This window comes from Camellia sinensis, chromosome 4 (genome assembly GCF_055761805.1).
Source record: "Camellia sinensis isolate YWXY chromosome 4, ASM5576180v1, whole genome shotgun sequence".
Lineage (NCBI taxonomy): Eukaryota > Viridiplantae > Streptophyta > Magnoliopsida > Ericales > Theaceae > Camellia > Camellia sinensis.
This window is the reverse complement of record NC_138964.1, coordinates 83,606,140-83,632,543: the sequence shown is the minus strand read 5'-3', so window position 1 is coordinate 83,632,543 and position 26,404 is coordinate 83,606,140. Positions and strand designations below refer to the sequence as shown.

General features: G+C 40.7%; 1 long non-coding RNA gene across 1 annotated transcript; it reads right to left on the bottom strand.

The window, feature by feature from the left end:
• Window positions 1-21,564: 21,564 nt before the first annotated feature.
• On the bottom strand, window positions 21,565-26,181 carry LOC114268451 (uncharacterized). The gene is made up of 4 exons (XR_014365670.1): window positions 25,051-26,181; window positions 23,041-23,463; window positions 22,576-22,658; window positions 21,565-21,787 (listed from the first exon to the last, which is right to left on the bottom strand). It is a non-coding gene; the product is annotated as an uncharacterized LOC114268451 (long non-coding RNA).
• Window positions 26,182-26,404: the final 223 nt, after the last annotated feature.

Sequence of the window (26,404 nt, the reverse complement as noted above, 5' to 3'; positions counted from 1 at the left end):
CCCTCAAGATTTCAGTGGTGAAGAGGCCCAAACACCAAAGTCTCGAAACTAGGACAAAATAGCACAAAATGAGGCCTTTCAAGGCCTAGGAGGGGTCAAACACCTCCAAACCACAAAACACTCTAAACAAACAGTCAAGAGGGCCTAAAAACAGAAATTTTTTGTATTATACACCAAGCTCAAAAATGATTTTAAGACAGGTAAAAATACAATGCAAGATTGGGGAATAATGGGACTAGATTCTCACCCTTGAAGACCCCTTTACAAATGATGCTCCAATGGCCCTCCTTGGCTTGAATCCAACACCAAAACTTCAAAATCAGTCCCTTAGAACCTCAGTAGCTAAGTGAAGGTGAAACACTAGGTGTTTGTGTGCAATAGTATGGACTAAACACACTAAAACACACACAAGAGGGAAAAAGAAAGAGATAATGTGTATCTAACTCTAACCCTAGAACTCAAACCCTAACACTGGCTGTCTAAGATCCCCAAAATATCTCAAGTGTCTCCAACCCTAAGGCCAAGAGAGAAGGCTCTCTCTTATAGAGTCTTATTGTCTTGTAAAGCTTACAAGACAAGCTTCCAAGAGGGAGATCCCTCCATACACGTGTATGGAGGGGAGCAAAAGCAAGACAGCTGTCTTAAAATATCTGCAAAAGCAGATGCACAGTAGTCGGCCGGCCAAAAATGCCATTTTGGCAAAATTAAGTGCCGACCGGCACTAAAAAGTGCCGACCGGCAATATAAATTGCCGGTGGCAGCAAAAACCAGCCGGTGACCTCTAGCCACTGCCAGTGATGGATGGGGATGGTCTACAAGCCCTGCCCTGCCTTTCAAAGGCAAAATGGAAGTGTTTGGTGCAAAACCAGACACTAAACGGTCGAGTTCGGAGATCCTGAGGCAAGGCGCGTAGCCGAGACCTCCGGGAACTCCAAACGAACACAAACATGGATGATCACCGAGTGTTCAAACGGTGACGTCCAAGTCTTGAGGACGGTCAAAAATGGGGTGTCTACATTATGTTGGTTTCTAGCTTATTTACTCTTAGTTAGGCTCAAATTATACATAATGATGTTTGGTAAAAGGATAAGAAAAAAAAATATGAACAAAAAGGTGCATTTCAAAACATGCTGACATAGGGCAGTCCGCTTGAGCGGTGAATGCGAGTTCTCAGAATTTTTTTTTTGCTAAACAAAATTTTGGTTGCTTCAAATCTTCACTTGAGTAGTAACAAGACCGGTCGAACGGTTTACACAAAATTTGTTTTCGAAAATCTAAAGAAATGGCTTCCAAAACAAAATTTCAAAGTTTGGGTTCATGCATGGCTTAATAAAAAACATGTAAATACATTAGAAAACACAAAAACATGATTAATTACAATTCATTTGCTCACAAGCTTCTTTAATTTGTCAAAGCTTGAATCAAAACTTCATTCATGTCACGTTTTTTGAACTTTTTTCCTTTTGATCTTCAAAACATGAAATTGAAACTATGAATTCATGAGATTTTTGAAAACTTTGCAAGATATGAACTCTCATGCATTTGAAAATGAAACCCAAATTTATGCAAGACAACAAAAATTCAAACCCAAAATTATGAAATTCCAAATTAACTTTCATAATTCATGATCGTAGCTCAATTTCTTCATTCTCTTCCTTATTTCTTTTGAATTTCATGCAATTGATTCCAATTATTTCAATAATTCATGGTGTATGGAGGATTTTCTACAAGAATTTACTTAGAAAATCTCGCCTAGAGTCTCGGATTGTTGAGTTCTTGTTGATTTCTACAATTTCTCCTCTTCTCCTCTCTTAGTTCTTCCTTTTCTTCTCTATAGTTGAATTCAATTCTAGAACAAATCAACACACACACACTCAAACTTTTTTTATTAATTGATTGGGATTAGCTTAATACACTAATTATACCTTAGCTTAATTTAATCAGTACTTAGTCCAAATTAATTATGATTAGCACTTAACTTAATTAACTTAATCAATTCCAATTAAGTCTTAATTTAATCAATCTTAATTTTTACTTGCCACGACCCCAAACCGCCCCTAGTAGTTTAGTGCCGTGATGGCCAGTAATCCGAGATTACCGAAGGCCATCTTTCAAGATTCACACACAAACAGAGTATAATTATATATGGGGCTCACAAGTGCGGAAGCAAAAATCTTAAAATACAAGTGGTCCATAAGAGCAGTGCGTAGGTTACATGGAATGGCATACAACTTTACATAACATTACAACTTGGATACAAATACAATAAGGTACAAAATACATTTTAAATCTTGATCAAAAGGCTTCTCCAGCCGACATGTGTAATTTACAAGCATTATAAGCTGAGAAGCATAGTTTTCAAGACTGTCGACATGTACACAAGTTAAGCCGACATGACAAAAACCCAAAACAAGCTTGCGAGTCACACCTAGGCGTCACCGCCTTCCTGCTCATCACCTACATATATATAGAGAGGGTGAGCTTGGATACTCAGTGAATGGTATAAGAAATAAAGGGGTTTGCATGGCTGGTATTCAAGATCTTTATCAAACAATACGTAACATAATTAATGCATGTCAAAGGATGAGCCAAGCCCATCTAGCAAATCTGTCAAATTTCAAAGGATGCTTACTAACATCATTATAATACAAGTGATGACATCTCGGCAAACAAAACCCACGCGGTAAACCGTCAGTGGCAAACAAGACAAGACAAGGCAAGGCAAGGGAGATATCTCAATTCAATGGTGTCGTTGCATTATAGTCCCCGGACACTAAGGACTTGTGCTACTAATGCTTAGAGTCCCCTAGCACGTACGGACTTCCAAACTTTGTGCTACCAATGCTTATAGTCCTTTAGCACGTACGAACTTCCAAACTTTGTGCCACAAATGCTTATAGTCGCTTAGCACGTACGGACTTCCAAACTTTGTGCTACAAATGCTTATAGTCCCTTAGCACGTACAGACTTCCAAACTTTGTGCTACAAATGCTTATAGTCCCTTAGCACGTACGGACTTTCCAAGAATGTCATCAAAACAAGATATGTATATATATCTATATTTTCCAAATATGAATAACCATTCATGCTTACAAATAATTTCCAAAATGAAGCAAAACAAGACTTTTATCAAAGCGTTATAACATAGCTTTATTAAAAATACCACTCACTTAGTTCTTCAAACGTCGGGGTCAAGGCAAGTCCAACCCTACAAACACATGGCAAAGTCTGTTGAATGCACTTTCAAACAAGTTTCACATGCATGCAGATGATCTTGGCGTTCCTCAAGACTAAGTCAAATCAAAACGAACACAGTTCGTTATCTCGGGAAATATGCTGGGCAATTACCAGGTCTAGGCCGAGGTCCCACACCTCCTTGCCGAGGTGTTGCCTCGATGGCCACATTCAACGGAAAGAAGTCAGGGAAAATAAATCTGGTTTTCCCTTTCTTGAAGAACATGATGAACATGAAGAACATGAACATGAGGAAGATGAATGCAAAGATCGTGATTTGCTATTACAAATTCTGAGATTTCAAGCTATGAGTTCAAAAACATGGACCTGGGTACTCATATTCAAGGATCTAGTGAGAACAAACACAAAAACATGAAACCTAATGCAAACTTTCAGATCAAACAAGACCTTTCTTTCAAGAACACATGAACACCATTTTCTCTTTCTAAAACCAACTTTAAATCAATGCATGACATGCAAAACGGGTTCAATCATGCAATGCAGCTAGATGATCAATAAGAATGACAAGAGTAGATCAAGAATCTAACCTCAATATGCGAATCTAATGGTTTGATCTCTAGGAATCCAGCTCGAAACTCACTCTCTCACTCTAAACTTCTTCTTCTTCTTCTAGAGCTTCTCTCTCCTCACAAACAAAGACATCTTGCAAATGATACATTTCTAAGTCTGCTGGCTGACTTAACCCTCTACAGAGGCACGTGGCAGCGGCTGGTTGGTGCTACACAGAAAGGTGGCTGAGTGGCAAGACAAAACTATGACAAAGTGTGTTTAACAAGCAAGACGCCATGGGCACTCTGGCAAGTAATGATCTCGGCTAAGAACAAGACATCGGCAAGTAGGAAATAATGACCTCGGCTAGAAAGGACAACACTTGACTAAGTTGTGCCACACCTTGGCCTAGATGTGCCACACCTCGGTCTAGGTCATACCACTCCGGGACAAGATCACTTGGGTGCAAAGGTAACATCTCGGCCTAGATGATTCACACCTCGGCCTTGGTGATGAACACCTCGGCCTAGATAATGACATCTCGGCCAGCATGCCAAAGCGAAGGTAGAGGTCAAACAAAGTGGTTCCAAGGAAGTTCTAGACTAAAGGCGCCCTCGGCTAAACTCACACCAAGCAGGGTACAAAACATGCTGTAACATTTAAACGAACAAGGACAAGACTCGAAATGCAAGTTTACAAGACAGAATCACATGAACGCATATAAGTATGGTTAGGATAGCGTGAGGGTTATTACATCCTACCCCCCTTAAAGAAGTTTGGTCCCCAAACTTGAGTTACCTTGGTTCGAGAATAACTCCGGGTATCGGACTTTCATTTCCTCTTCCATTTCCCACGTAGCACCCTTGCTGTAATGCTCTTTCCACTCAATCTTCACCATCGGTATTGCCTTATTTCTCAATCGTCTCACTTGTCTATCGATGATGCGTATCGGCTCTTCTTCATAGCTTAGGCCTTCATCAACCACAATCCCGAAATGATCGATCACGTGTAGTGGATCCCGCATATACTTTCTCAACATCGAGATATGAAACACATTATGAACTTGACTTAATCTCGGTGGTAAAGCAAGTCTGTAGGCAACCGGGTTAACTTTCTCAATGATTTCAAATGGTCCAATGTAACGGGGTGCCAATTTACCCTTCTTCCCAAATCTTGAAACTCCTTTCATTGGTGAAACCTTCAGGAATACATGATCCCCAATTTCAAATTCCAACTCCCTTCTTCTCTGGTCGGCATAACTTTTCTGTCGACTCTGAGCAGTCTTGATCCTTTGTCGAATGAGTTTAATCTTCTCGGTTGTAACCTAAACTAACTCAGGACCAATCAAAGCTTTATCTCCCACTTCAGTCCAACATATCGGCGATCTGCACTTTCTTCCATACAAAGCTTCGTACGGTGCCATGCCAATGCTAGCTTGGTAGCTGTTGTTGTAAGCGAACTCTACTAATGGCAAATGCATTTCCCAGCTTCCCTTGAAGTCCAATACACACAGTCTAAGCATATCTTCAAGTGTTTGAATTTTTCTCTCTGTTTGGCCATCGGTCTGCGGATGAAAAGCTGTACTAAACCTCAATTCGGTCCCCAAAGCCCTTTGTAAACCTGCCAAAATCTAGAAACAAATTTTGGATCTCGGTCTGTCACGATGGACATCGGCACACCATGAAGTCTAACGATCTCATTCATATACAACACAGCAAGTCGATCGGCACTGAACAAAGTCCTAACCGGCAAGAAATGTGCTGACTTAGTTAACCTGTCGATTATAACCCAAATCGAATCCATTCCTTTCTGTGTCTTCGGCAATCCAGTCACGAAGTCCATGGAGATGTCTTCCCATTTCCACTCAGGGATCGGCAAAGGTTGGAGAAGTCCTGCCGGCCTCTGATGTTCCGCTTTCACTTGTTGACAATACAAACACTGAGACACGAACTCGGCTATCTCTCTTTTCATATTTGGCCACCAAAAGGTTTGCTTTACATCTTGATACATCGTGGTGTTCCCTGGATGAACTGCAAATCTAGATCCATGAGAGTCTTGCAAAACCCTTCTTTTCAATTCTGGGACGTCGTCCACGCATAATCTTCCTTCAAACTTAAGCACTCCATTCTCAAGGGTGTAACCCAACCTCGGCTTGGTGGTGATCTCGTCGGCTACCTTCTTCAGGAATCCATCCTCCATTTGCCTTGCCCTTACTTCCCCAATAGTAGTCGGCTCCACTGAAATCATGGCTAGGCATGCCATACTTCCCACTGACTTCCTACTTAATGCGTCGGCTACCGAGTTTGCTTTACCTTGGTGATACTGAATCTGCATGTCGTAATCTTTCAATAATTCGAGCCATCTTCTCTGCCTCAGATTTAGTTCCTTTTGGGTGAACAAATGCTTCAAACTCTTGTGATCCGTAAAAACTTGGCAAGAGGCTCCATACAAGTAGTGACGCCAAAACTTCAAAGCAAACACCACGGCTGCTAGCTCAAGATCATGGGTTGGATAGTTCTTCTCATGAAGTTTCAACTGACGGGATGCATATGCTATGACTCTGCCCCCTTGCATTAACACACAACCCAAACCCTTATATGAAGCATCGCTGAAAATCTGAAATTCCTCATTACCTGACGGGAGTACAAAGACTGGTGTCGTAACTAACCTCGTCTTCAACTCTTGGAAGGCTGATTCTCTAACATCGGTCCATTCATATGATGTTCCTTTCCTAGTTAGTTGTGCCAACGGTACTGCTATCCTTGAGAAGTCCTTCACAAACTTTCTGTAATAACCCGCCAAGCCCAGAAAACTACGAACCACGGACACGTTGGTCGGCGTCGGCCAATTCACAATGGCTTTAATCTTACTCGGATCAACTGATATACCCTCTTCATTAATCACATGCCCTAAAAATGAGATGCTGGAAAGCCAAAATTCACACTTACTCAACTTGGCGTACAACTTCTTGTCTCTTAAGATTGGCAGGGCAAGCCTCAGGTGATTCTCGTGCTCAATTGTACTCTTGGAATAGATCAATATGTCATCAATAAAAACAACTACGAACTCATCTAAATACGGCTTAAAGACTCTGTTCATCAAGTCCATGAACGCTGTAGGAGCATTGGTCACTCCGAAAGGCATTACCAAAAATTCGTAGTGGCCATACCTTGTCCGAAAAGCAGTCTTCTCAACGTCATCGGCTTTAACCTTCAGCTGGTGGTAGCCCGACCTAAGGTCAATCTTGGAAAAGACTCGTGCCCCTTGTAATTGATCAAGCAAATCGTCAATCCTAGGCAATGGGTACTTGTTCTTGATGGTTACCTTATTAAGTTCTCTGTAATCAATGCAAAGGCGAAAGGTGCCATCCTTCTTCTTAACAAATAAAACGGGTGCTCCCCACGGTGAAGTGCTCGTCCTAATGAATCCCTTATCCAACAATTCTTGTAACTGTAGTTTCAGTTCTCTAAGTTCAGCAGGGGCCATCCTATATGGTGTTTTGGAGATAGGTTGCGTTCCCGACACAAGGTCCACAGTAAACTCTATTTCTCTATCGACTAAATGGCCAGACAGCTCATTTGGAAAAACGTCCGGAAATTCCTTAACAACTGGTATGCCGGCTAATTCAACACTTCCATTCAAATCACTTAGTATACTGCACAAATACCCTTGACACCCCTTTTGGATCAACTTATAGGCTTTCATGGATGAGATTAAGTAGGGTGGGGGTACTACTCCTTCACCCTGGAAAAAGACCTCGGCTTTGTTTGGGGTCTTCAATGAAACACTCTTAGTAACACAATTAATGGATGCATGATGCGCTACTAACCAATCCATTCCCAATATGACATCGAAGTGGGTCATGCTAAATGGCATCAAATCAGCTAATAATTCTACATCCTCAATCATCACAACACACGCCCTATATATGGATGCAATAAGTATAGTTCCCCCAGAGGGAGTAGATACAGATAGCACATAATCAAGGGGTTCTAATGGTCTGTTCAACTTCTCAGCAAATTTAACAGATACAAAGGAATGCGTAGAGCCCGAATCAATCAAGACGTATGCAACTTGAGAGCAAATTGAGAGTGCACCTGACACTACCGTTTCAGCATTCTGGGTGTCTCCTGGCACTAAAGCAAAAACTCTGCTCTGTCTCATCTGTGTCCTTCCAACGTTGCTTCCTTGTGCAGAGCCTGAGGTGGTCCCATTTTTCTTACCATCATTAGCTCTTGCCTTTGGACAGTCCTTCACGCGGTGGCCTATCTCGCCACATTCAAAACAGGCTCCTATCGCCCAGCGACAAACCCCGAGATGCGGCTTCCCACAACTCGCACACGTCGGCTTAGCATTTCTATCCCGATCTGAGTTGCTGGAACTGCCCACATTCGCCTTCTTCTTGGCATTAAACGGCATCCGACGACCTTCATAGTTCTGTCTCTTCCTCTGACTCTCTCCTGAACTTTGATATCGGTTTAAGTTGGCTTCCGCCAAGATGGCCTTGTCTAACACCTCGGCGTAAGTTGGCATGTTGAGAATGTTGACCCGATCCTAAATTGGTCCACGTAGTCCACTTTCAAACTTCCTGGCTTTCCTATACTCATCACTGACCATATGAGGCGCATATCTCGCCAATTCGGTGAAGGCACGGTCGTACTCTGCCACTGTTCTGTTGCCTTGTGTCAGAGTCTGGAACTCTGTGGTCTTGCGATCTCGAACGCTAAGCGGAAAATGCATGTTGTAAAACAGTTCTAAAAATCTGGCCCAAGTTAAACCTGGGTTAGCCTCCCGGATCATCATCCACCACCTTCGAGCGTCGTCGTCTAACGTGAATGCTGCTAATGCCACCTTCTGAGTGTCGGTGCTAGGAAAGATCTCAAACAGCTTTTCTATTTCCAAAACCCACGCCTCGGCCTTCATCGGCTCTACGCCCCCTGCGAATCTTGGTGGGTTCATCTTCTTGAACTCTTTAATCAAAGTCATCGTCCCCTTCCCATACAAGCCTGGCTGTGGAGGCACTTGGGGCACTGGAAGAGGTGGAGCTGCATGTCGGCCATCCGTCTGTTCGGCCGGAGTAGATGTAACGCTTGCATTCTGTTGCCTCATCTGCCTCAATTCATGGGTTAAACCTTCAACCAGTCTTTCCAGTCTGTCCAATCTATCCTCTGATCGATCTCGGCCAACTGATAGTCTACTTCTCCTCATGATGCTATGAGTAGGCAAAATGTAACCTTAAAACAAACTGAGCCAAGAACCATGTATGCAAATAACAATTGATTATGCCGAGATAATGCACACCTTGTCAAGTAACAAGCAATATTATGCAATCTTAAAATTATTCTAAGGGACATCTTATGCTCTTTAGGACTCAAAGTGTGTGAATAACGTACTATAAGGAATGCGTGCTCTGATACCAATCTGTCACGACCCCAAACCGCCCCTAGTAGTTTAGTGCCGTGATGGCCAGTAATCTGAGATTACCGAAGGCCATCTTTCAAGATTCACACACAAACAGAGTATAATTATATATGGGGCTCACAAGTGCGGAAGCAAAAATCTTAAAATACAAGTGGTCCATAAGAGCAGTGCGTAGGTTACATGGAATGGCATACAACTTTACATAACATTACAACTTGGATACAAATACAATAAGGTACAAAATACATTTTAAATCTTGATCAAAAGGCTTCTCCAGCCGACATGTGTAATTTACAAGCATTATAAGCCGAGAAACATAGTTTTCAAGACTACCGACATGTACACAAGTTAAGCCGACATGACAAAAACCCAAAACAAGCTTGCGAGTCACACCTAGGCGTCACCGCCTTCCTGCTCATCACCTACATATATATAGAGAGGGTGAGCTTGGATACTCAGTGAATGGTATAAGAAATAAAGGGGTTTGCATGGCTGGTATTCAAGATCTTTATCAAACAATACGTAACATAATTAGTGCAAGTCAAAGGATAAGCCAAGCCCATCTAGCTAATCTGTCAAATTTCAAAGGATGCTTACTAACATCATTATAATACAAGTGATGACATCTTGGCAAGCAAAACCCACACGGTAAACCGTCAGTGGCAAACAAGACAAGACAAGGCAAGGCAAGGCAAGGGAGATATCTCAATTCAATGGTGTTGTTGCATTATAGTACCCGGACACTAAGGACTTGTGCTACTAATGCTTAGAGTCCCCTAGCACGTACGGACTTCCAAAGTTTTCGCTACCAATGCTTATAGTCCCTTAGCACGTACGGACTTCCAAACTTTGTGCCACAATGCTTATAGTCCCTTAGCACATACGGACTTCCAAACTTTGTGCTACAAATGCTTATAGTCCCCTAGCACGTACGGACTTCCAAACTTTGTGCTACAAATGCTTATAGTCCCTTAGCACATACGGACTTCCAAACTTTGTGCTACAAATGCTTATAGTCCCTTAGCACGTACGGACTTTCCAAGAATGTCATCAAAATAAGATATGTATATATATCTATATTTTCCAAATATGAATAACCATTCATGCTTACAAATACTTTCCAAAACGAAGCAAAACAAGACTTTTATCAAAGCATTATAACATAGCTTTATTAAAAATACCACTCACTTAGTTCTTCAAACGTCGGGGTCAAGGCAAGTCCAACCCTACAAACACATGGCAAAGTCTGTTGAATGCACTTTCAAACAAGTTTCACATGCATGCAGATGATCTTGGCGTTCCTCAAGACTAAGTCAAATCAAAACGAACACAGTTCTTTATCTCGGGAAATATGCTGGGCAATTACCAGGTCTAGGCCGAGGTCCCACACCTCCTTGCCGAGGTGTTGCCTCGATGGCCACATTCAACGGAATGAAGTCGGGGAAAATAAATCTGGTTTTCCCTTTCTTGAAGAATATGATGAACATGAAGAACATGAACATGAGGAAGATGAATGCAAAGATCGTGATTTGCTATTACAAAATCTGAGATTTCATGCTATGAGTTCAAAAACATGGACTTGGGTACCCATATTCAAGGATCTAGTGAGAACAAACACAAAAACATGAAACCTAATGCAAACTTTCAGATCAAACAAGACCTTTCTTTCAAGAACACATGAACACCATTTTCTCTTTCTAAAACCAACTTTAAATCAATGCATGACATGCAAAACGGGTTCGATCATGCAATGCAACTAGATGATCAATAAGAATGGCAAGAGTAGATCAAGAATCTAACCTCAATATGCGAATCTAATGGTTTGATCTCTAGGAATCCAACTCGAAACTCACTCTCTCACTCTAAACTTCTTCTTCTTCTTCTAGAGCTTCTCTCTTCTCACAAACAAAGACATCTAGCAAATGATACATTTCTAAGTCTGCTGGCTGAGTTAACCCTCTACAGAGGCACGTGGCAGCGGCTGGTTGGTGCTACACAGAAAGGTGGCTGAGTGGCAAGACAAAACTATAACAAAGTGTGTTTAACAAGCAAGACGCCATGGGCACTCTGGCAAGTAATGATCTCGGCTAAGAACAAGACATCGGCAAGTAGGAAATAATGACCTCGGCTAGGAAGGACAACACTTGACTAAGCTGTGCCACACCTTGGCCTAGATGTGCCACACCTCGGTCTAGGTCATACCACTCCGGGACAAGATCACTTGGGTGCAAAGGTAACATCTCGGCCTAGATGATTCACACCTCGGCCTTGGTGATGAACACCTCGGCCTAGATAATGACATCTTGGCCAGCATGCCAAAGCGAAGGTAGAGGTCAAACAAAGTGGTTCCAAGGAAGTTCTAGACTAAAGGCGCCCTCGGCTAAACTCACACCAAGCAGGGTACAAAACATGCTGTAACATTTAAACGAACAAGGACAAGACTCGAAATGCAAGTTTACAAGACAGAATCACATGAACGCATATAAGTATGGTTAGGATAGCGTGAGGGTTATTACATTACTAATCCCACTTAATTTTCAATTGAGTTTCTCTTACACTCTACATATTAGATTGAATCAATTAAGTTTGTCACTTAAGGTTTCTGAGTCTTATATGTAATCAATTTCTAATTCAAATCAAAATCTCCTTACAAATATATAACACATAAATCATACACATAGAATGCAAATGATATACATGATTTGGTTATCCCACCGAACACAAATGAGAATTCTTATGGCTGACATGTTATAACTATCCTCTATTCCAAGATGACACGATCTGGGGATATAGAGCTAGGAGTTGGGCATCTGGAATGGTGAGTAGGAAAGGGTAACGGTTTACCTTAAGCCAAGCTTGGAGTGTTGGGTAGGAACGACATTTCTTTTGGGGAGTTGCCTAGAATTAACTTGATTGACTTTTTTCTTGATAACAAAAATTTATTATAAGTTCTTCTTGATTATTGCTCCTGCTGTATGATATGATCGTGCCATTATTGTAATTGTGTATTGGTTTGGAAAAAATGGATGGGGTGTGTGCGAGTTTACTGAGCATCCCAAACTCACGGCGTTTCATAGCAGGCGCTGAAGATCTTTATCCGGAAGACAGTGCCTCAGAAACGTTCGAAGATGTATGGCTATCCTAGAAGGAAATAGAACTAGTTTTGTTAAGTCACTCTTTGTAATCTTGTTTTGGGATTGTAATATAAAAACCCTTGTTATTACTTAATACACAACTTTGTAATTATTATCATACTTATATATCTATATATATCTTTTATGTAACCTATCCTTTATTTTTTGTAGACGTTGCATTAATACCTTATGAAGATTTGTTGAAAAGGTAGCTTTGCTATCTAAAAAGATTCAACTTAGAAGGGAGGCTACTTTGACTCCCCGTGTGACAACCCAGTTCGTGTTATGCTGTTAAGCTTTAATTACACTTGTGATTATGTGCTTAATATGAATTTGGATGCTAATCATGTGTTTGTGTATGTTTTTAAATTCATATATGTTGATTATAGGAAAATTTGTTTTGTGTTTAGTTATAAATTGAAATTGAGAGCCGTAGAGGCAACAGAAACCAAAATGGACTGTACCATTGTGATTAGCATAATTTTTAGAGGCTATCGTGAAATTTGATTATAAATTGATTCAAATCGACTTGATTAGATTTAATTGAATAAACTTAAGTAAGATTGCTGTCACGACCCAAATTCACCACTAGAGGATTGGACCATAATCGGCCATCAATCACTTGATTACCTATGGCCTCATGCAAACATACAGAATAATTATAATAATGGGGTCATGAGCGGAAGCATATCATAGATGAAGAAGTCCATTAAGGTGTGCCAATATGAGCAAAACTATGCAGCTTACATCATAGCACATTCACACATTTACATGTCCATGCAAAAACATATGTACCATAGAAAAGTCCATACATATAGTTTACATATCCCAAGACCATTATAGAAAAATCAAACAAAAGTCATAACACGATGTGAGTCAAAGGAAAAATCTCTACCTTGGAGGCTCGATCAAACAAAATATGAGTTATTTACAAAGATTCTACATAGATTTTCATACCTTATCTCAGATCTATGTGTTTTCCCTTGAATCACTTCCAAATCTCTAGCTTCTATAGCGATTCTGGTTTGTCCTTTTTGTAATTGTTGTATTCCGGACTTTGGTTCCGTGGAGTTGGTGGTTGTTTATCTTGTTGTCATCCTTTAATTCCATATATTTCAGTTTTAGGATGTGTTGGGCGTGTTTCGAACAGGTATGTTGAGTTTTGATCTCAAGTGTAGTTGCCCAGGTTTTTGGTGTTACGCTCAAGCGGGTCATTATGCGCTCGAGCGGAGTTTTGGTTTTTGGTTTTCGGCTCGAGCGGGCCTTCTTGCGCTCGAGCGGGATTTACACGCTCCCAGTATCTCGTGTCCCTGCAAAACTTCTGCAAATGTGTTTTTTACGCTCGAGCAGGTTTCCTACGCTCGAGCAGGTCGCGCTTGAGCGGCTAGTGCTTTGTCTATGAAAGTTCTGGGAGGGGAAATCTATGCTCGAGCGGACTGGTTTTTGCGCTCGAGCGGATGAATTTTATTCTTGTGTCTTGGAGCTCGAGCGGGCCTTCTTGAGCTCGAGCGTGTCTAGATTTTTGTGCCTGACGCTCGAGCGTTCTATTCTCCGCTCGAGCGGGAGTGTCGTATATCGGTGGGTAGCTGGGCATTTTTTAATCACTTTTTACATTCACTCTCTCTCTCTCTTACTTTCTACAAACACTTTTCAGAGCCTCTCTCTCTAGGATTTCTCTTCTCTCTAAGGTTTGATCTAGTTAGAGTGTTCTCCTATCCTTCGGCCTTTGTAAAAAGCGTGTTGATCGTCGAGGGCTTCGTTTTGATCCAAAAAGTTTGGAGTTTCAAGCACTTTGGTTTTGGTTTTCTTCTCCATTTGAGCTCTAACTTCGAGGTAGGGATATCCTATGAGCTTTGTCTTCAAATTTTAACATTTTGATATGTTGGGGATTGTTGGGTAATTTTGAGAAAGTTTGGGTCTTTGGGTAATTTTACAAAAGATGGGGTTTTATTTATATAAGCCTATATGCATGTTTAGCATGGAGAAATGAGATAAATGTTGGGTTATTGATAGAAATGGAACCTTAGGGTTGTTTTGTTAATTATGGAAAATACCCTAATTACATTGATGAATTAATTTGTGAAATTAATTTTGAGAAATGAGAAGTTGAATTGAAAATGTTGAACTTGGGAACATATGGGATTAAAGGGTGTAGTTGGATCGTCTATCACTCACCTAATTGAAATGTTGATATTTTATCCATTCGGTGCATTTATTTTCTGTTTAGAAATAACTGCTTTGGGCTATCGGTGGAGGATAGTCTTGATTGTTGTAGACAATGCATGATGATTAGGCAAACTAAAACTAATCGATTGAGTATGCTATCGAGTATAGCGGTTGGAATAATACATTAACTTTATGTATTGAATGATTGTGTATATGATCTATGTTTATATACATTGTGTGTGGGAGGAGATAGGGGATGTACTCCACGGTTTAGGGGAAGATAGGGAATGGACCTCTAAACCGGATTTCGTGTGACATTGATACAGCACTACAATGTGTATCTAGTGTGGATTATGGAAGTGTTTGAATTGATTTGATATAGCAGCAAAATGTATATCGTTATCAATTGTGAAGTAGAGAAGCGTTTCAATGTGTTATTGATACAGCCCCAAAATGTGTATCCATCATGAATTTCGAATGTGTTTTAAAGATGAGTCTAAATCTCATTAAGTTATTTGGCTAGGTTCTAAGCCTTGTTTTCAAACTTAAAGTTGAATAAGAAATGGAAACTGAAGTGTGCCATGGGCATGATTGTAGTGAAACTGTAATACGGCATACGTTGGAATACAAGTGTGGACCATCTATTGAATGCTATTATTTTAGTCATTGTTTATAGTTGGTTTAGTTTATTTCTACTGGGTTGTGGCTCACCCTATATGGGACATCATTTTCAGGTACAGGTAGCATGCCACCTCCAAGGACATAGCTTGGGAGGCTTGACACTGTTGGGCTGTTTTGTATTTTTGATTGTATTACATGTATATCAAGCCAAGGGCTTTCTGTGTATAGAGTTAGTACTCCCTTTTTGTAACCAAGTGTTGACTTGGAAAGTTGTAAGCCCATAGGGCATTTACTTTTGCTGTCAACATTTAATACATTTTGTGAAGACTACTCTGATGGAATATATTAATGCTTTATTCACTTATGTTTAAGCATGCTATTGTTGGATGATTTATGAGTTTATTTTGAGAGCGTTACAACTTGGTATCAGAGCGTACCGGGTTCGAATACCTTGGGTACGTGGGAAGTGATTAGTATCACAATGAGTTTGTCTCGCTTGTTAGAGACTTATGTGTGACATTATGTGTTTATTTGATAACATGTTTATGTGACTACTTGGGTATGGGATTTAGTTTCCAGGATGTTGATTGGATCCTTGGGTTTCTGCGAGTCTTGTTGGAAAAACCCTTGATCAATGCTGTTTCTAATCGGAACTCTAGTAACGCCTCGGGACTATCATTATCCGGAAATGAAATTCGTAAGTGCATATGTGTTTATGTGCTTACGTAGAGTGAATTACAGTTGTCCATGTATTAGGACGCGAGTGTTTAGTTTTGGCACACATATGAATGTGCTAATGTTCTTCGTTACCTTTATTAGGATGTCAGGACGAGGAAGAGGTGGTAGGCGTGGCAGACGTGGTAGGCAGAAGATGCCTTCACCGGATGATATTCCGGCACAGTAGGAGGGGGTTGGCCAGGCCAATGTAGCCGAGCCAGCAGGTCAAGAGGCTATGGGCGCTTTAGCCCGAGGGATAACCGATGCTTTGAGGGAGTCTTTGGGTATTCTGAAAGCTGAGAATCCAGTTCAGGCTCCAGTGCAGGCCCAGGTTGTTGAGGCAGGGCCTTCCTTTTTGAAGAGGGAGTTCTTCTGGTCTAACCCGGATGAGTTTATTGGGGATCCAAAGGAGCCACTTAAGGCTGATGAGTGGCTGGAACAGTTGAGTAAGACGTTCGAGATGCTCGGCATCGAGGACGAAGCGTTGAAAGTGACCTTGGCATCCTTCCAGCTTAAAGGGGGTGCGGGTCATTGGTAGAAATACATGAGGGGCCGTATTGTGGGCACGTGTGAGGCATTTGTGGAGGCTTTTCAGGAGAAGTACTTATCTCCAGCAGTCAGGGAGAAGCTGAGAGACTAGTTCTGCCAGCTTTCACAGTTGAGTTCTTTAGTGGCCGAGTATGAGGCTGCTTTTACTAGCTTGTCCAGGTTCGCACTTGAACTTGTGGCGTCCAAGGAACACCGCTACATCGAGTTTGAGAAGAGGTTGAGGCGCGGCCTCAAGATGAGAGTTGGGGGTTTCATGATCCGAGACTATGGGCGCTTGGTTGATGCTGCAGCCCATATGGAGATCATGATGCAGGAATGGGAGGGACAGAGAGGCTCCAAGAGGAGCTAGGATGGTCAGGGGGATGGCAGGAGACAGAGGGGTGCTAACCCTCAGCAGTCTCAGGGTGGTGTTGCTAGATCGACCTTTCCAGTGCCGAGTGCAAGCTCGGGGAGAGGCAATCAAGGAGATTTCACCTATTACAAGTGTGGTCAGCTGGGCCACAAGGCTTCGGTTTGCCCATAGAGGGGAGGAGGTCAGAGAGCTGCTTCATCTTCAGCTAGACCGTAGAGCCAGAGTCATGGCAGGGACCAACCCTTGTCTTGTTATCAGTGTGTTCAGCCTGGGCACCTGAAGAGGTTTTGCCCACAGTCGAGTGCCACTTTGGGCGTGTCTGGTTCTAGGTAGACGCAGGGTTTTCAGCCATCTCAGTCTGTGCAGGCCTCGAGGGCCAATCCGGGAGCCTCGTCATCCCAGTCTATGCAATAGTCGTATGCTCCGAGGCGTGAGCAGGTGGATCAGGGGCCTACTGGCCGCGTGTACGCTGTTACCGCGTAGGATCTTGTACCTACTCCATCAGTTGTGAGAGGTACCTTCTTGTTTTGCAACTTGGTTGCTAGTGTATTGATTGATACGGGTGCATCTCATTCTTTTGTATCTGCTGCATTTGCTTCTGTTTTGGGATTGGAGTTGGCACAGTTAGCATCTCCTATTTGTGTAGTGTCACCTATTGGAGGTGAGTTGATTTTGAAACAAGGATGTAGGGGTTGTGATATAGAAGTCACCGATCGCCGGCTTCCGTTTCCTTTTGTAGTTATGCCTATGACGGGTTTTGATGTTATTTTGGGTATGGACTGGTTATCGTCATACCGGGCTGTTATCGATTGCTACCCCCAGAGGGTTACAATATGTACCTTGAGCGGGGAGTGTTTCCATTTCTTGGGGGATTGGGTTGGTAGTGTGTTGCCACCGGTGTATGATCCGCGAGGGCGGGGTGAGCTTAGTGGTCTACTTGCTAGCTTCTTGAGTAGTGAGTGCGGTGAGACCCAGACTGTGTTGCCGAGAGTGGTTTGTGAGTACTCGAACGTCTTTCCCGAGGATCTCGTTAGTTTGCCACCTCATCGAGAGATCGAGTTCTCTATTGATTTAGTGCTCGGCACGGCGCCGATTTCTATTGCACCTTATCATTTTGCCCCAGCCGAGTTGAGTGAGTTGAAGATTCAGCTTCAAGAATTGCTAGATAAGGGCTTCATTCGCCCTAGTGTTTCGCCGTGTGGAGCGCCGGCCCTCTTTGCTAAAAAGAAAGATGGTGCCTTGAGACTTTGTACAGATTACCGGAAGTTGAATCGGGCTACGGTTAAGAATAAGTACCCTATGCCCTGTATAGATGATCTGTTTGACCAGTTGAAGGGGTCCCGTTGTTTCTCTAAGATAGACTTGAGATCGGGTTACCACCAGTTGAGGGTCAGGGAGGAGGATATTCCGAAGACGGCATTTCGTACGCGGTATGGCCACTATGAGTTTCTGGTGATGCCGTTTGTACTCACCAATGCACCGGCAGTCTTTATGGACTTGGTGAACCGGATCTTCCAGGAATTGTTAGATCGTTTTGTGGTCGTTTTCGTGGACGACATTCTTATCTATTCACCTTCAGAGGAGGAGCACGAGGAACACTTGAGAGTGGTGCTTGAGTTACTTAGAGCCTATAGGCTGTATACCAAGTCTGGGAAGTGTGAGTTCTGGCTGGGGGAAGTCAAGTTCTGAGGCCATGTGGTTTCCGGGAAAGGGGTGTCTGTTGATACATCCAAGATTGAGGCAGTGCAAGGTTGGGCACAGTCTAAGAGTGTGTTTAAGATCTGCAGTTTTCTGGGGTTAGCTGGGCATTACCGCCGGTTTGTGAAGGATTTCTCCAGGCTAGCTTCGCCATTGACTAGATTGACACGGAAGGGAGTCAAATTTGTGTGGAGTGAGACTTGTGAAAAGTCGTTCCAAGAGTTAGATTGACCACCGCTCCGGTCTTGATTATTCCGGAGAGAGGGTTGGGTTATGCAGTTTATTGTGATGCCTCACAAGAGGGCTTGGGTTGTGTGTTAATGTAGGAGGGGAAAGGGGTGGCCTATGGATCACGTCAGTTGAAAATACATGAGAAGAATTACCCTACACATGACCTAGAGTTAGCAGCAATGATATTTGCCTTGAAGATTTGGAGGCACTACCTTTATAGTGAGAGGTTCGAGGTGTTGTCGGACCATAAGAGTTTGAAGTACTTGTTTACACAGAGGGACTTGAATTTGAGACAGAGAAGGTGGATGGAGTTCATTGAGGACTACGACTTTGAGTTGCACTATCACCCGGGAAAGGCCAATGTAGTGGTCGATGCCCTTAGCAGGAAATCCATTAGTGATGTAGCTTGTATAGCCATCTGGGAGTGGGAGATGTTGGGTGCACTTGGCGAGTTTGATTTGATTTTGGGCGAATTCGTTGAGGCTGCGGCGTTATTTCCTGTTGTTGCGCAGCCTACACTTGTGACTCGAGTGTTAGAGGCACAGAGAGGTGACCTTGAGGTAGAGTCCTTCAGAGAGAAGATCTCCAGTGGGAAAGTTGAGAAAGGTTTGACGGTGTATCCCGACCAGAGTGTGAGATACCGAGACCATTTGTTTGTGCCGGAGTCTTGCCGAGAGGAAGTACTCCGAGAGTTTCACCATTCACGCCTTGCGGTGCATCCGGGAGTCACTAAGACGTATCGGGATTTGGGTCGCCAGTTTTGGTTGCGAGGTATGAAGAAGGATGTGGCGGTTTTCGTGTCTAAGTGCCTTACTTGTCAGCAAGTGAAGGCCGAGCATCAGAGGCCAGCGGGTTTGTTGCAACCCTTGCCTATTGCTGAGTGGAAGAGGGAGCATGTCACTATGGACTTCGTTGTAAGTCTTCCGAGGACTCAGCGGGGTAGTGATGCTATTTGGGCGGTTGTAGACCGGTTGACTAAGTCGGCGCACTTTATCCCTATGCGCGTGAGAGATTTGGTAGATCATCTTGCCGACTTGTATATTCGGGACATAGTGAGGTTGCACGGGGTCCTAGTGACGATCGTCTTAGATAGAGACCCTTGTTTTACTACTAGGTTGTGGCAGAGTTTGCAGAGCGCCTTGGGCACTAAGTTGACTTTTAGTACAGCTTATCATCCTCAGACTAACGGACAGTCCGAGGGTACTATTCAGATCCTTGAGGATATGCTTCCAGGTTGTGTCCTGGACTTTAGTGGGACGTGGGAGAGGCACTTACCCATAGTGGAGTTTGCCTACAACAACAGCTTTCAGTCGAGTATCGGTATGGCTCCGTTTGAGGCCTTGCATGGCCGACCTTGTAGGTCTCCAGTTTGTTGGGCCGAGGTGGGTGATGCACCTTTGTTGGGACCAGAGTTGGTGAGAGAAACAACGGAGAAAGTCGAGCTTATCCGTAGGAGGCTTGCTACAGCCCAGAATCGTCAAAAGAGTTATGCCGACCGTAGGAGGAGGCCTTTAGCTTTTGAGACGGGTGATCATGTTTTTTTGAAAATATCACCTAGGCGAGGTTTGATGAGGTTTGGGAAGAGTGGGAAGTTATCCCCTCGGTTTATCTGTCCCTTTGAGATCCTTGAGAGGATTGGGGAGGTTGCTTATCGTTTGGCTTTGCCGCTGCAATTGTCCGGAGTGCATGTCGTATTTCATGTGAGTATGCTTCGGAAGTATGAGCCGGATCCAACGCTTGTATTGGATTGGACCGACTTAGAAGTAGATGAGGATGCCTCATATGAGGAGAGACCGGTTCGGGTCTTGGATAGGCGGGATCAAGTCTTGCGAGGCAAGACCATTCCCTTGGTAAAGGTTTTGTGGAAACAGCACGGAGTGGAGGAAGCCACTTGGGAACATGAGTTAGAGGTCCGCGAGAAATATCCGGATTTGTTTGCTGATGTTTAATCATGCATTAGTAATTTTGTAATATTGTGAACTTTAAAAGCATTGAATATGTCTTAAGTTGTAAAACATTGTATATGTTGTGATTGATGGGAGTTATTTTTAACATTGTGGAAATGCAAGCATAATATTAATGTTGCAAGTGTTATAGAATTGTGGGGAATGTGTTGAAATTGGTAAAATTTCAAAGGAATGCATGTTGGTAATTCAGGTTGTTATATACAATGAGATTTGGCTCTTGAAAAGAGATGAGATTGGCCGGTAATGGGCCGGGTTGTTTAATATTATATAGTAATATTGTTGGGAATTGAGAAAATCTTGTTTTTGAAGAACTTGTATTTAATTTTGGGGACAAAATTCTTTAAGGGGGGAAGGTTATAGCGATTCCGGTTTTCCCTTTTTGTAATTGTTGTATTCCGGACTTTGGTTTCGGGGAGTTGGTGGTTGTTTATCTTGTTGTCATCCGTTAATTCCATATATTTGAGTTTTAGGATGTGTTGGGCGTGTTTTGAACAGGTAGGTTGAGTTTTGGTCTCAAGTGTAGTTGCCCAGGTTTTTGGTGTTACGCTCGAGCGGGTCATTATGCGCTCGAGCGGAGTTTTGGTTTTTGGTTTTCCGCTCGAGTGGGCCTTCTTGCGCTCAACACTACTAAAAAAAGTACTTTTTGCGACCGCTATAAACCGTCGTAAATAATAAAAAACAGTCGCAAAAAGCCTTTTGCGACGGCCCATGCGACGGCAAATGGGGGTCGCAAATATGGGGGTGGCAAATACTTTTTGCGACGGCAAGGCAACAGTCGCAAATTATTTGCGACCACCTAAATTACTTATAGCGACCGCTATTTTGCCGTCGTAAAAAACAAAGAAAAACATCTTGTTACCATTGCAAAAAGAAATAAAATAAAATAATAAAATAAAAAAAAAAAAATTGTAACATTAAGCACTCTAGGAATAGCAATGACAAGAATTCATACCGTATAACATTGTAATTTAATCAAGCATTCCATTTGAGTCTCAAAATTGGAGCCATATGTGAAAGTTATTACAACTAAAAACTTGGAAAAAGTTCTTTTATGAAAAAATTACAATCCAAATAGAATGCTAGTAAAGTCAAAATCTACAATGTTGGTGTTCACCACTGTACAAGGTACCGGTTGAGTTCCAATTTGTTAGCATAGAGATATATGTTCCTCAAATCCAAGCTTGCACCTGATCAATACACATTATGAAGGGGAATAGATCAGAACACAGACTACCCAATTTCTAGATCTTTTTTTAGATATAAAGCCTCAAGCAAAGCAAACATTGCAAAGAAATTATGAAAATCAAAATAGACAGCCAGAAAACAACCAAGAAGCCATTTACAAAATAAAACAAGAGTGGTTCCATATAGAAACATCTATGATGAGTGCATATAGAAAATTATTGTCCATTTTGTTTCCTGGTCATCCACCAAGAGAAGCCTCCCAAAATTAATATTTTATCCCTAAGTGTAAGACAGATAAATAGTAGACAACAAATGTACTCCATCCTGAAAGACAAACAAGAAAGATTTGATCTTTTCTGCCCTGTTTAAGTAAGATTCTATCAATAATCTGAAGAACAATTCATTAATCAAACTTTTAAACGTTCCAACTGCCACAAATGAACAATTTTCAGTAAACCTTCTAGTCCATGCTTTCAAGCTCTCCTGACAAATAATATCAGTAAATGCCACCTGATACCTTTACATTAGGCCAATAAACCAACCACATTGAGTTCTAAATCAATTCAAAACTCTCAAGAATGATAACTTAGTGACTATGAAATGTATCAAATTAAGTACATGGCTACAACAGATCTCATCAGTCTAGGGAACTCACAGCATTGGCTGCCTTTTCTTCTAAATTTTTTTGAAGTATAATAGTGTATGCAAGCAGTTGGTAAAATTTGCAGAATGTACAATGTGCAATTTTCATTTTGCACCATAGTAATTACTACAGAAATTGTAATCATACCTCAGAACGCAGAGTGTGAAAGTACCCAATTAGAGCAAATTTAGAAGCAGAGTATACGGCCTGACCTGGTGTAGGTGTCTTCCCTGCAGCACCGCTCATCATCAGCTAAAAATGCATCTCCATCTAGATAGCAAGACTTTTTCTTTCATCATTCAAAAATTGAACTAATTTAAAAGCATTTCAAAAACCAAAAGGATATGGTGCAAAAAAAGCAATGGAAATGCAAGGAATCATTAGAAACATAAACTAAAACTTATCAATATGTATATACTAGCAGTAACCCATGTTATGCATGAACCTTATATTCCAAAATGAGTCATTGTAGCCATCTCATAATATAAAATTTGTGATGATATAATTATACCACTTGAATTTTGTGCATAGATACCAGCCACATATCAAGAAAATGGGTTAAAGAGAAAAATAAGAGCAAAAGGGATTAGAGTTCGTAGTGGAAGGACATACTAGAAAACTATTTCTTGACTCTCTAATTCAGCTTCATTTCGAGCAGAAATGATAAGCTTAGCACCTAAACTTGCAAGTTGTTTGGCAAGAACCTCCCATTCCATCCAATAGTAAAGAGAAAAATAAGACTTTCTATAAAACATGGAACAAATGAAGCTCCAAAGTAGGAAAAACTCACACAACATTTTGGAAAATAAGAGGAAAGATGCCTAGAGTGAAAGAACCAAAACTAGAGCTCAAAGCGTCAGTAATTGGAAAAAGATAGAGGAACTAAAATAAAATCTCATGCTTCCAAATTATTTTCTTTATGATTAAAAAAATATATGGAAAAGGCCAAAATCTCGAACACCTAACCCATTTAAACAAGTTTAAAGACTTGATTCAACATTAAGGCCAGGTTTCATCAAGAGATAATGTACACACCTGCAAAACATTAAGCATCATCTTAAAATCAGTAAAGCACAAAAGTTACTAGGGCATTCAAAGTTAACAATAAGAACCCAAAGCATTTTAAAATTTTCCACCAGAAGTCATCAATCCTTTTCTTGGTTGCAATTGAAAGGTGGTCATTCCAAAATTACATAATAAGCTCAAAACTCGAATATTTATATTTAATAGAGAACCATCTAGCAAATGAAACAACCATCTAGAAAAAACAATGAGATTCCACAAATTTATGGTGTTTGCCTCGGAAAAAGACACCACGGTGCAGAACAGGATCCCACTCCCATCCAAATTCATCCCAGTTTGACAATTTCTATTCCTAAAACATTAACAATATTGGTATAATGAACTTGGCCTGGTCGTTTATGCACATAAAACCTATTTCAAGAAGATGAAAACTGCTAAGTGAAAAATAAAAGAATATATACACACAACATACACAAAAATGAATTTAATTTAAAGCTATAATTTCACATAGGTATATGCTATTTTTCTAACAAACAAAACAAGTATTCTCCTGAATTCATCAAAGGAGCTCCAAGGCATACCTCAAACAGCTAATTATCAGCATTCAAACCATGAAGTCAATACTTAACATTACTAAATCAAACATTAAACACATAAATTTGTTAATTAAAATAGCAATTAATCGCATACCAATGCCACGGCTTGCCCCAGTGATTCAGACAACCTAACCATTCAACAACAAAATAATCAAATCAATACTTAAAACATCAGAATAACAAACAACATGATAAAAATTCTTGGATGGTGATCTTGTTCTTAACAAAATTTGTTTGGTTTTTATGTTTAGTCTTGCAATGAACAAACTACAAGTACCGTCCGGAATGGTCTAGATTGATAATGTATAACTTTATGAAAATGTCCAAAATGAAAATAAGGAATAACGACTGGTAAATGAACTAAAGGACTAGGTGGAGGATTGCGAAAATAGTAATAGTTTCAGAAGTCAAAGAGTGAAGTGGGGTCATTATAATAATAGAATATCAAGCATATGGGATTGAACAATAGACAATGGGGTTATTATAATATTATAGACAGAAATTGATTATAAAAGATGGAAACGACCATTTCAAAAACATAAAAAATCAAGCAATGAGAATCTAGAAAATGCATAGATATTTTATTGAAAACAAACCTACCAAACTATCTTACATGGACTTGGGTATGCATCTAGAGGTTGGAACCCATCAAATCTCATATTTAAGAAGACATTTACTTGGCAAAAAATGGTGATATTTTTATATTTTTAATCTATTATGTGAAATAAAATGATGCTATATGTAACATACAGTGTCAAAAAGACATTTTATTCATTTTATAGTAATTATAGAACAATATATACATAATGATATTGTTAAATACAACTATATAAATGTCCAATGAAAAGTATCCTATACATATCTTACACCCTTATCCAAACGTCGGGTGTCCGATAAGAGTGTTTGATTTACTTTAAGGTGTCCATGTAACTTAGTGGGCCTTCCAACCACCATCTCTAAACATACACATAACATCTGTAGATAGAGAATACAGATTACTCACATTTGGTAGTTTAAGGTAACCACTAGGGGCCAAGTGAGCCTGCAACCCACAAATTAAAATCCAGTGCACGAAGTCTTATTAGAGAACATAATAAGATTTAAAATTGACAAGAAGTGAAGAGAAGCATACAACCAATCTTCTCTTCAGAAGTTCACATGTAAGAAAGTTTTCCAACACTAGTAAAGTTGTATAACTGAATCAAGTTCGAGAGATGTATACTTGGACATCAGCAATGTAGACCTCTGCCAGACTGCAAAAGCAAAAAATTAGGTTTCAAATTAAAAATTATTACGATGTTATAACGTTTATTTTAATCCAAACCGACAACAGGCTTATGTATTTGATTTTGAGTTATAGAACTCTAGGATTTAGTTACACTCTCCGCCAAACAGATTTAAAGTTCCCATGAGATGTGCTGTTTGCCCCAAAAGTCTGAATTGAAATTTAAAAGAGAATAATAAGACACTCACCCTTAGAACTGTTTCTTTTTATATAGATAAGTAAACTTCAAATGGTGCCATACCCTCTTTATACCCTCTTCTTTCTCAACAAAATTGGGATAATCATAATATGCCATCCCCTACTTGTACTAGAATCCATCAAGTTATAGATAAATCTCCAACTTATTACTGCCTTCCTACATTGCCCTATACCCTCTCCGCACTTCATATCTGAAGGAATTTTAAATATTGTTGAGTTTGATGTAATAATAACAAAGAGATTATAACCGCACTTACACCACAAAGAGGAACAGAAGCTGTACCAGCATTATGTCCTCCTAATGAGACAAAAAATTTGACCTATTCCATAAAAGGGAGAAAACTGTCATTGTCAAAGACTCGGGAGTTCAGGAAAGAAAGATGTATTAAACTACATTACAAAACAAATGTGCCATTGCACTGACCATTTGGCTCCTTTTGTCATTAGAGATAGTTTCAAAACCATAATTAGAAGGAAAAAATGTGACTCTAGAAAGCAACCAGTAAATGTCAAATAGGATAATTCACCCATTCCAAAGGTACATATTAGAAAAGCATTGACACTTCTAAGAAGGTAATGTGTTTGTGTCCAACACACGTCAGACATACTCTCTCTCTTCTAAGAAGGTACATATTAGAAAAGCATTCACATCAATTTGTTTTCATAAATAATTTCAAACAAAAGTAGAGAGAGTGAAAAAAATGAGAGATTCAAACAAAAAATAGGAATAGATTGAAACAAAGAACAAAGAGGTAAAGATCAACAAAATGCAGATAAACAAACATGTAAACGAACACATCAAACACTTAGCATTTTTAACATATGAAACATTTCAAAATAAGCAGAATGAAATCAAAAATGACTTTTGTGATAT